Raw genomic sequence first — 9,919 nt, 5'->3', positions numbered from 1 at the left:
TAACACCACTACTTTATTATTTCCTGTCAGTCACCTTATGTACAGACACTCCTGTGCTTAGTGTCACTTTATGTACATACTATCAATCTATTTATACAATGCTTATAAAAATTATTCAAGCACCCCCTTTGGAAGTTTTCATGTTTTATTGTTTTATAACATTGAATCACAGTGGATTTAATTTGGCTCTTTTTGACACTGATCAACAGAAAAAGATCCTTTCATATCGAAGTGAAAACACATCTCCACAAAGTGATCTAAGTTAATTACAAATATAAAACACAAAATTATTGTTTGCTTAAGTATTCACTCCCCTTTAATATGACACCTCAAATCATCGCTGGTGCAGCCAATTGTTTTTCAAAATCACATAATTGGTTAAATAGAGATTTCCTGTGTGTAGTTGAGGTGTTTCAATTGATTGTAGTAAAAATACCCCTGTATCTGGAAGGTCCAACTGCTGGTGAGTCAGTATCCTGGCAAAAACTATACCATGAAGACAAAAGAACACTCCAAGCAACTCTGCAAAAAGGTTATGGAAAAGCACAATTCAGGAGATGGATACAAGAAATTTTCCAAGTCACTGAGTAGTTCTTGGAGTACAGTTAAGTCAATCATCAAGAAATGGAAAGAATATGGCACAGCTGTAAATCTGCCCATCTCCAAAACTGAGTGACCATGCAAGAAGGGGACTAGTGAGGGAGGCCACAAAGAGACCCAAGACAACTCTGGAGGAGTTACAAGCTTCAGTGGCTGAGATGGGAGAGACAGTGCAAACAACAACTGTGGCCTGGGTGCTTCAGCAGTCACAGCTTTATGGGAGAGTGGCAAAGAGAAATCACTGTTGGAAAAAAAAACTCACATGAAATCTCAGCTAGAGTTGGCCAGAAGGCACGTGGGAGACTCTGAAGTCAGCTGAAGAAGGTTCTGTGGTCTGACGAAACCAAAATCGAGCTTTTTGGCCAACAGACTGAACATTATGTTTGGTGTCAGCCAAACACCGCACATCATCAAAAACACACCATCCCTACCGTGAAGCACGGTGGCTGCATCATGCTGAGCGGATGCTTCACTGCAGCAGGTCCTGGAAGGCTTGTTTTAGGTAGAGGGTAAAATGAATGCAGCAAAATACATGGAAATCCTGGAGGAACCTTCCACATGGAAGGTTAGTTAAGAAGGTTCAGTCATTAGGTATTAATGCTGGAGTAATAAAATGGATTCAACAGTGGCTAGATGGGAGATGCCAGAGAGTAGTGGTGGATAATTGTTTATCGGGATGGAGGCCGGTGACTAGCGGGGTGCCTCAGGGATCTGTTTTGGGCCCAATGTTGTTTGTAATATACATAAATGATCTGGATGATGGGGTGGTAAATTGGATTAGTAAGTATGCCAATGATACTAAGGTAGGAGGTGTTGTGGATAAGGTTTTCAAAGCTTGCAGGGAGATTTATGCCAGTTAGAAGAATGGGCTGAATGTTGGCAGATGGAGTTTAATGCTGAGAAGTGTGAGGTTCTACACTTTGGCAGGAATAATCCAATTAGAACATACAGGGCAAATGGTAGGGCATTGAGGAATGCAGAGGAACAGAGAGATCTAGGAATAACTGGGCATAGTTCCCTGAAAGTGGAGTCTCATGTAGATAGGGTGGTGAAGGAGGCTTTTGGAACGCTGGCCTTTATAAATCAAAGCATTGAGTACAGAAGTTGGGATGTAATGTTAAAATTGTACAAGGCACTGGTAAGGCCAAATTTGGAATATTGTGTACAGTTCTGGTCACCGAATTATAGAAAAGATATCAATAAATTAGAGAGAGTGCAGAGACGATTTACTAGGATGTTACCTGGGTTTCAGCACTTAAGTTACAGAGAAAGGTTGAACAAGTTAGGTCTCTATTCATTGGAGCGTAGAAGGTTGAGAGGGGGTTTGATCGAGGTATTTAAAATTTTGAGAGGTATAGATAGAGTTGACGTGAATAGGCTGTTTCCATTGAGAGTAGGGGAGATTCAAACGAGAGGACATGATTTGAGAGTTAGGGGGCAGAAGTTTAAGGGAAACACAAGGGGGTATTTCTTTACTCAGAGAGTGATAGCTGTGTGGAATGAGCTTCCTGTAGAAGTAGTAGAGGCCAGTTCAGTTGTGTAATTTAAGGTAAAATTGGATAGGTATATTTGTCAGGAAAGGAGTGGAGGGTTATGGGCTGAGTGCGGGTAGGTGGGAATAGGTGAGATTAAGAGTTCGGCACGGACCCGGGGGGCCGAGATGGCCTGTTTCCGTGCTGTGATTGTTATTTGGTTATGGTTATATGGAAAACCTGATGCAGTCTGCAAGAGAACTGCAGCTTGGAAGATTTGTTTACCAGCAAGACAATGACCCCAAGCATGAAGCCAAAGCTACACAGGAATGTCTTAAAAATCATAGTTAATGTCCTGGAGTGGCCAAGTCAGAGTCCAGACCTGAATCCAATTGAGAATTCGTAACTGACTTGAAAAGGGCTGTTCACTCATGATCCCCATGCAATCTGACAGAGCTTGAGCAGTTTTGTAAAGAATGGGGAAAAGTTGAAGTGTCCAGTTGTGCAAAGCTGATAGAGACCTATCCACAGACTCAACTAAATACTGACTTGAAGGGGTGAATACTTGTGTGATCAATTATATTGTGTTTTATATTCATAATTAATTTAGATCACTTAGTAAAGATCTGTTTTCACTTTGATGCAAAAGACTTCTCTATTGATCAGTGTCAAAAAAAGCTGATTTAAATCCACTGATTCAATATTGTTAAAAAAAATAAAGCATGAAAACTTCCAAGGGAGATGAATACTTTTTATAGGCACAGTCTAAGCTATCTTATGTTGTGTTTTTTTATTATTATGTTGATTATCTCATTGTGGTTGAATGAGATTAAACAATCTTGAATCTTAATTTCAAAATTAGCCTTTATTCATGATGAAAAGGGAGAAACTGTGCAAATAGAACTTCTCACGTCAGTGCTTTCAGTAGTGTGAACCTTCAGGCCACATCACATTCTTCCTTTCCCTGTTATTGGGGCTTTGTGGATACCCTCATTTCAAAATTTCTGGGGAACTCCCGGTTTTCTTGGAAAAGCCCAGGGCTGCGACAACTCTCTCTCTATATCACACTGCCCTGGCTTGCGTATGGACTGTGTAAAGCGAGGGCACAACCTCCAACCTCCCGACCAGTGGAGGGCGTAGAGTGGTCTGTGTGCTAGGCTGAAGATCAATGCTGAACGTTACCAGCTTAAGTGCTTCTCAGCAGGCTGCTCATTCGAAATCTGACTATTATCACTGACGTATGTCAGAAAATCTGTTGTTTTGCGGCAGCAGTACAGTGCAATCCAAACAAACCTTTAAGTAACAGTAATAAATAAAGTGTAAGAAGAGAGCAGCAGAGTGAGGTAGTGTTCATGGACCATTCAGAAATCTGATGGCGGAGGAAAGACGCTGTTTCTGAAACATTGAGTGTCTCTCTTCAGGCTCCTGTACCTCCTCCCTGATGGTAGTATTGAGAAGAGGGCATGTTCTGGGTGGTGAGGGTTCTTTATGATGGATGCTGCTGTCTGAGGCATCGCCTTTTGAGGACATTCTCGGTGGTGGGGAGGCTGGTGCCCATGATGGAGCTCTCTGAGTTTAGAACCCTCGGCAGCTGTTTCTGAACCTGTGCAATGGTCCCTCCATACCAGACACTGATGCAACCAGTTAGAATGATCAGGGTGGGGAGAACGATGTCTCCTTGGCATTACCACTTCCAAGGATCTGTCCTGACTCCAGCACATAACTGCCATTACAAAGAATGCACGACAGCACCTGTACTTTCTGAGAAGATTGGGCATGTTATCTGAAACTTTAAACATCTGTCGATTCATGGTGCAGAGTATATCTTTGCCTGCTATGGAAAAACCAATGACCTTGATTGGAAAAGCTTATGAAAAGTAGTGAATATAGCTCAGATCATCACAGGAAAGCAGCATCTATCATCAGGGATCCCCACCACCCAGGCCAGGATATCTTCTCGCTGCTGCCATCAAAAAGAAGGTACAGGAGCCTCAGTGCCCACACCACAAGGTTCAGGAACACTTATTACCCCTTAACCATCAGGATCCTGAACCAGCATGGTTAACTTCACTCAACCCAACCATGAACGGATTCCACATCCGATGGACTCACTTTCAAGGGCTCTTTCGCTTATGCTCTCAGTATTATTGCTTATTTATTTATTTGTTTATTTTTATTTTTGTATTTGCACGTGGGTTGTTTGTCTTGTGTTTTTCATTGATTCTGCAGTGTTTCTTTGTATGTATTGTGAATGTGCACAAGAAATTGTTTGTAGTGACATATGTACTTTGATAATAAATTTATACTGAACTTTGAGGAATAGGCCTTTCTACCCATTAAATCCATAAACACATCCCATATTTATTCTCTAACTCTCCCAACAGATTCTAATCTTGGCCTACACACTCAGGAGAGTTTATAGCAGCAGGCAAACCTTTCAGACAACATGTCTTTGGGCTGTGGGAGGAAACTGGACCACTTGGGGAAAGTCGTGCTGTCAGAGCAGGGGAGATCAGCATAGCCTGGGTCTCCGGAACCACGTGACAGCAGCTTCACTAGATGCACTGTTACGTCGTTCTTACAGCTATGTTCCACTTGTTGACCTGATTGGATTAAAGTGTTCTGTGATTGGTGTCACCCTCTGATTGGGTTAGAGCTCTGTGACTGTATTTTGCACATGGGTTGTTTGTCTGTATTTGTGTGTAGTGTTTTTTTGTGAATGCCTGCAAGAAAGTGAATCTCAGGGTTGTATATAGATAGATAGATAGATATAGATACTTTATAGATCCCAAAGGAAATTACAGTGTCACAATAGCATTATAAGTTCACAGATATAAATATTAGAAGAAAAGTAGAAAGAATAAAGAATAAGTTATCTCAAATAGGAGGGGGGGGGGGGTCATCACTTCCCCGGCTGTAGGTTGACTCATTATAGAGCCTAATGGCCGAGGGTAAGAATGACCTCATATCACGCTCTTTGGAACAGCGCAGTTGTCTTAGTCTATCGCTAAAAGTGCTCCTCTGTTCAGCCAAGGTGGCATGAGGGTGAGAAACATTGTCCAGAACTGCCAGGATTTTCCATAGGGTCTTTTGTTCTATCACTGTGTGTCCAGTTTGTCTCCTATAACAGGGCCAGCCTTTCTAATGTTTATTTTGACTATTGGCATCACCTATGTTGAAGCCATTGCCCCAGCACACCACTGCATAGAAGATTGTATTGATTATGGTGTCAAATATATTTTGATAATAAATTTACTTTGAATTTTTGATTTACTTTTCTGCAAAGGGAACACACGACCCTCAAACCCTGCCTCCCATATAACACCCCCCCCACCTTAAATTCCTCCATATACCTGTCTCGTAGTCTCTTAAATTTCACTAGTGTATCTGCCTCCACCACTGACTCAGGCAGTGCATTCCACACACCAACCACTCTCTGAGTGAAAAACCTTCCTCTAATATCTCCCTTGAACTTCCCTCCCCTTAACTTAAAGCCATGTCCTCTTGTACTGAGCAGTGGTGCCCTGGGGAAGAGGTGCTGGCTGTCCATTCTGTCTATTCCTCTTAAAATCTTGTACACCTCTATCATGTCTTCTCTCATCCTCCATCTCTCCAAAGAGTAAAGCCCTAGCTCCCTTAATCTCTGATCATAATCCATACTCTCTAAACCAGGCAGCATCCTGGTAAATCTCCTCTGTACCCTTTCCAATGCTTCCACATCCTTCCTATAGTGAGACGACCAGAATTGGACACAGTACTCCAAGTGAGGCCTAACTAGAGTTTTATAGAGCTGCATCATTACATCATGTCTCTTAAACGCTATCCCTCGACTTTTGAAAGCTAACACCCCATAAGCTTTCTTAACTACCCTATCTGCCTATGAGGCAACTTTCAGGGATCTGTGGACATGTACCCCCAGATCCGTCTGCTCCTCCACACTACCAAGTATCCTGCCATTTACTTTGTACTCTGCCTTGGAGTTTGTCCTTCCAAAGTGTATCAACTCAAACTTCACCGGGTTGAACTCCATCTGCCACTTCTCAGCCCACTTCTGCATCCTATCACATCAATTACAGTGGGGGCTGGTGGAGGGAGAACAGGGGGTCTCTCTACAGAATTCACCACCTCTCTGTTGTCAGGAGCAAGTAGGACTGGAGGAACAGCAGGTGAACAAGCCAAACACAAACAGTCTTTCTGCGCACATGAACCTTCAACATTTCTTAAGGAGGAAATCGTGAGGAGACATGAGTGAGGTATTTAAAACCATGAGGGGTATAGAAAAGGCAAACAGCAGGAACAAATTTGCCCTATCAAAGGTCCAAAGTTCAAATTAAATGTATTATCAAAGTATGTCACCATATAAAACCCTGAGATTCATTTTCTTGGAGCATTCACAGTAAATCTACGAAGCACAATCGAATCAATGGAAGACCACACCCAGCAGGAGAGACAAACAACCAATATGCAAATACAAAAGAAAAAATAAATATTAATAATAATAAACAATAAGCAATAAATATCAAGAACATGAGATGAAGAGTCCTTTAACGTGAGTCCATTGATTGTGGGAATAGTTCAGTGATGGACCAAGTGAAGTTGAGTGAAGTTATCGCCTCTGGTTCAAGAGCCTGATGTCTGAGGGCTAATAACCTGGTGGTATGAGGCTCCTGCACCTTCTTCCTAATGGCAGCAGTGACTGGGTAGTGGGGGTCTCTGATGATGGATGCTGCTTTCCTGCAACAACGTTCTATGCTGAATGGTAGTGAGGGCTTTACCTGTGATGGACTGGGGCCGTATACATTACTTGTAGAATTTTCTGTTTCCATCCAGGCTGTGATGCAGCCAGTCACTACACAAATTTAAGGCAAGGAGTAAAGACTGAGAGGATTCTGAGGGGGACATTCTTCACCCAGAGACTGTTCTGTAGTGGCTGATCACATGGAGATACCACAACCGGCGCAGAGAATAGCTACACATAGAATGGGAATTCTGTCCTCGCTCGAGTTTCCCATTTTCTTACACTAGAGAGATTGGTAAATTTCTGGCTTATCATCGAATTTGGTGAGTCCAGCTGTCAGCAGGTCACGACAGGCTAGGAATCTTGCAAGAGCTGACACTTTGTGATTAGGTTGGGGTTCACCTGGGGCGTGGTGCACCTTACTAACCAGCTGTGTTATTCCATAGTATGTAGGAACCCTGGAGTAAACTACTACATGGCTGCATGTCTCCTTTGTATCTATGGATGAGTCAGTGACTGGTCATTGGATATTTTTTGACAGTTGCCTGTTCAGGTGAGCATGTGGGGGAGGTGGTCTCTGTTCTGTCCCATTTGGGTAAAAGGTGTCGAGTTGCGGGGTGTTATCCTGAGGAAAGGGAGCCCCCCCATTTCAATTTTTAGTGGCTAGCCTAAGTCTTCGAGTTTGCTGGTGGCATACAGGTCTTGGTTATACTTCAGAGGCCCCTCAGCTGAATGACACGATGAGATTAATCCAACAACGTCATTGTCCCCTGGCTGCTTGCTGCCCACCTCAAAGACTTTGACTTTGGCTAAAGTATGTTTATGTTACCATATGCTACCTTGAGATTCATTTGCTTGCAGACATTTACAGGAAAATTAAAGTAGTACAATACAATTATGAACTTTACGTAAACAAAGACTGACAGACAACCAATGTGTAGAAGAAAAGAAACTGCATATAAAAATAATACTGACAATATGAGCTGTCAAGTTCTTGAAAGTGAGTCTGTACATCATCGAATCTGTTCAGTGTTGGGGTGAGTGAAGTTATCCAGCTGGTTCAGGAGCCTGAAAGGTCTTAACTATTCCTGAACCTAATGGTGTGAGTCCCCATGCTCCTGTATCTTGCAACAGTGAGACCAGAGCATGGCCTGGATGGTGGGGGTCCTTGATGATGGGTGCTGCTGACTTGTGGCAGTGGTCCCTGTGGATAGGGAGGGTTGTGTCTGTGCACTTACATGATGTGCTGCCATAAGTAGCCAGGGAAAGATGCTGGAAAACCATGAAAATATATAGGAAGGAGCTCCCATTCTCGTGTCCACCCACCTCGTTCAGAAGGGTGTGCAGAAAATAGCCAGAGAGCTCCTGTCTAATGTCGCATCCGGACAAAACTTGCAATGTGGAGTGGCATGCCCATAGTTGCATGAAGGTGGAAAGACATTTACACAGGGAATAACTGTGATCCTGCACGGTTCCCCAACATCAGTCACTGCACATCATCTCATCTGAACTGGAATCCCTGATTATGTCACCTGGTAACTAACTAACTAACTATCTAACACACACACACACTGTACTGGTTGTCCAGTATATCCAACGGTGGCAGGAAACCTGTGCAGGGCAGTTTTTAAGAGTGGAAAAGCTGTTGCAGTCCCACTCGCTCAACCTCAGAAGTCAGGGTCCAGTGATACAAGTAGTTGTCACAACTGGAGTTTTCCTTGTTTGCAGAGGATAATCATAACTTTTGTACATCAAGATGCCCTTCACTCTCCACAGGGTGTTGAAGAGCCACCGTCCAGTCATTGGATCTCACCCCCTCAGTCCACCAGAGCTGACTTTGCGTGCTAGGACAGGCATCTCCCTATCTCACTGGGGTATGAAGCCTGCTAGCTACCCTCACCTGGTTTAGCCAGCCTATTGAAGTAGTGTATCGTGATCTGGTTGCTGTTTCATTCAAACAGCTACTCGGAGCCACAGGTGAGAGCTGAGTGTCCAGCGGAGACCAAAGGTGAGTGAGCTGCCCTAATTTAGACATGACAGCCCCTTCACCAGAGGTTCTACCCCTCCCTGGACAGCACACCTCACACCTCAATGACACACACACATCCTTGACAACTGCTCACTGACACTCTCATTTAACTTCATTGACTAAGAGAACCCATTTACTCAGGTGAGACGATGGGCTGTACTTGTCACACTTTCCCCATTAATCTATGAGAACTCAGTGACCCTCAGGACAGCAGCAGAGATGTTGGCTCTTCCACAGATAGAAGTCAGATTCATACAACAGACCTTTCAGCCCACTGAAACTGTGCTGACCACCAGGGACCCATTTCAAAGATTCAAGTACATTATCAAAGAATGAACAACCTTGAGATTTGTCTGCTCACAGGCAGTTGCAAAGCAAGAAACCCAAAACAAAACTATTAAAAAAAGACCAACCCCCAATGCAGAGAAAGAGAGAGAGAAAAAACACAAATTACGCAAAAAACAGCATTCCAAACTGAATTGATTCCTTCAATCCGAATCCCCAGAGCAGGCCTAAAGCCCTGGTATCAGTTCATATTCACGGGGCAGATAGCTGCAAAACTCCCAGGCATGAAGTACAGTACCCAGGGGCAATCTCACAGCCTCAACGACACAAGAGAGAGAAGTGAAATCGGCCCACTCTCGCCTCAGATCCCGCCACCCTGCCTATCCAGTCTATCTGGACCATTGTTTAAATTATCCAAACAGTGGACTGTGCTTTGCATTAGGACCTGAGCCACAACACAGCAAAGTGCACCAGGCTTAGACTGCGTGGCCCAGCATTTCACTCTGGGTCTAGATTCCGCCGCCCAGGGCAAAGCTGTTCTCGACCTCTCAAAATAGGTTTGGTGCTTACAGAAATCTAATCTTGCCTCCGGGTTATTTGGATATGCAACAAAACTCGTCTGCCTCAACTTCTCTCTCCAAATTGCTCACTCCATTGCCATTGATTTTACAATGTTTCAGCATGGCTCAAATCCACTTTGCCTAGATCTTCCTTGTTTGCAGTGATAGTTGACTACAATTTACTTCAGAAAAAGACATTATTAGTAATTCTGAGGTTAGAGACCTGTCTCTGTGT

Source organism: Hypanus sabinus, chromosome 21 (assembly GCF_030144855.1).
Source record: "Hypanus sabinus isolate sHypSab1 chromosome 21, sHypSab1.hap1, whole genome shotgun sequence".
Lineage (NCBI taxonomy): Eukaryota > Metazoa > Chordata > Chondrichthyes > Myliobatiformes > Dasyatidae > Hypanus > Hypanus sabinus.
This window is presented reverse-complemented; position numbering follows the sequence as displayed.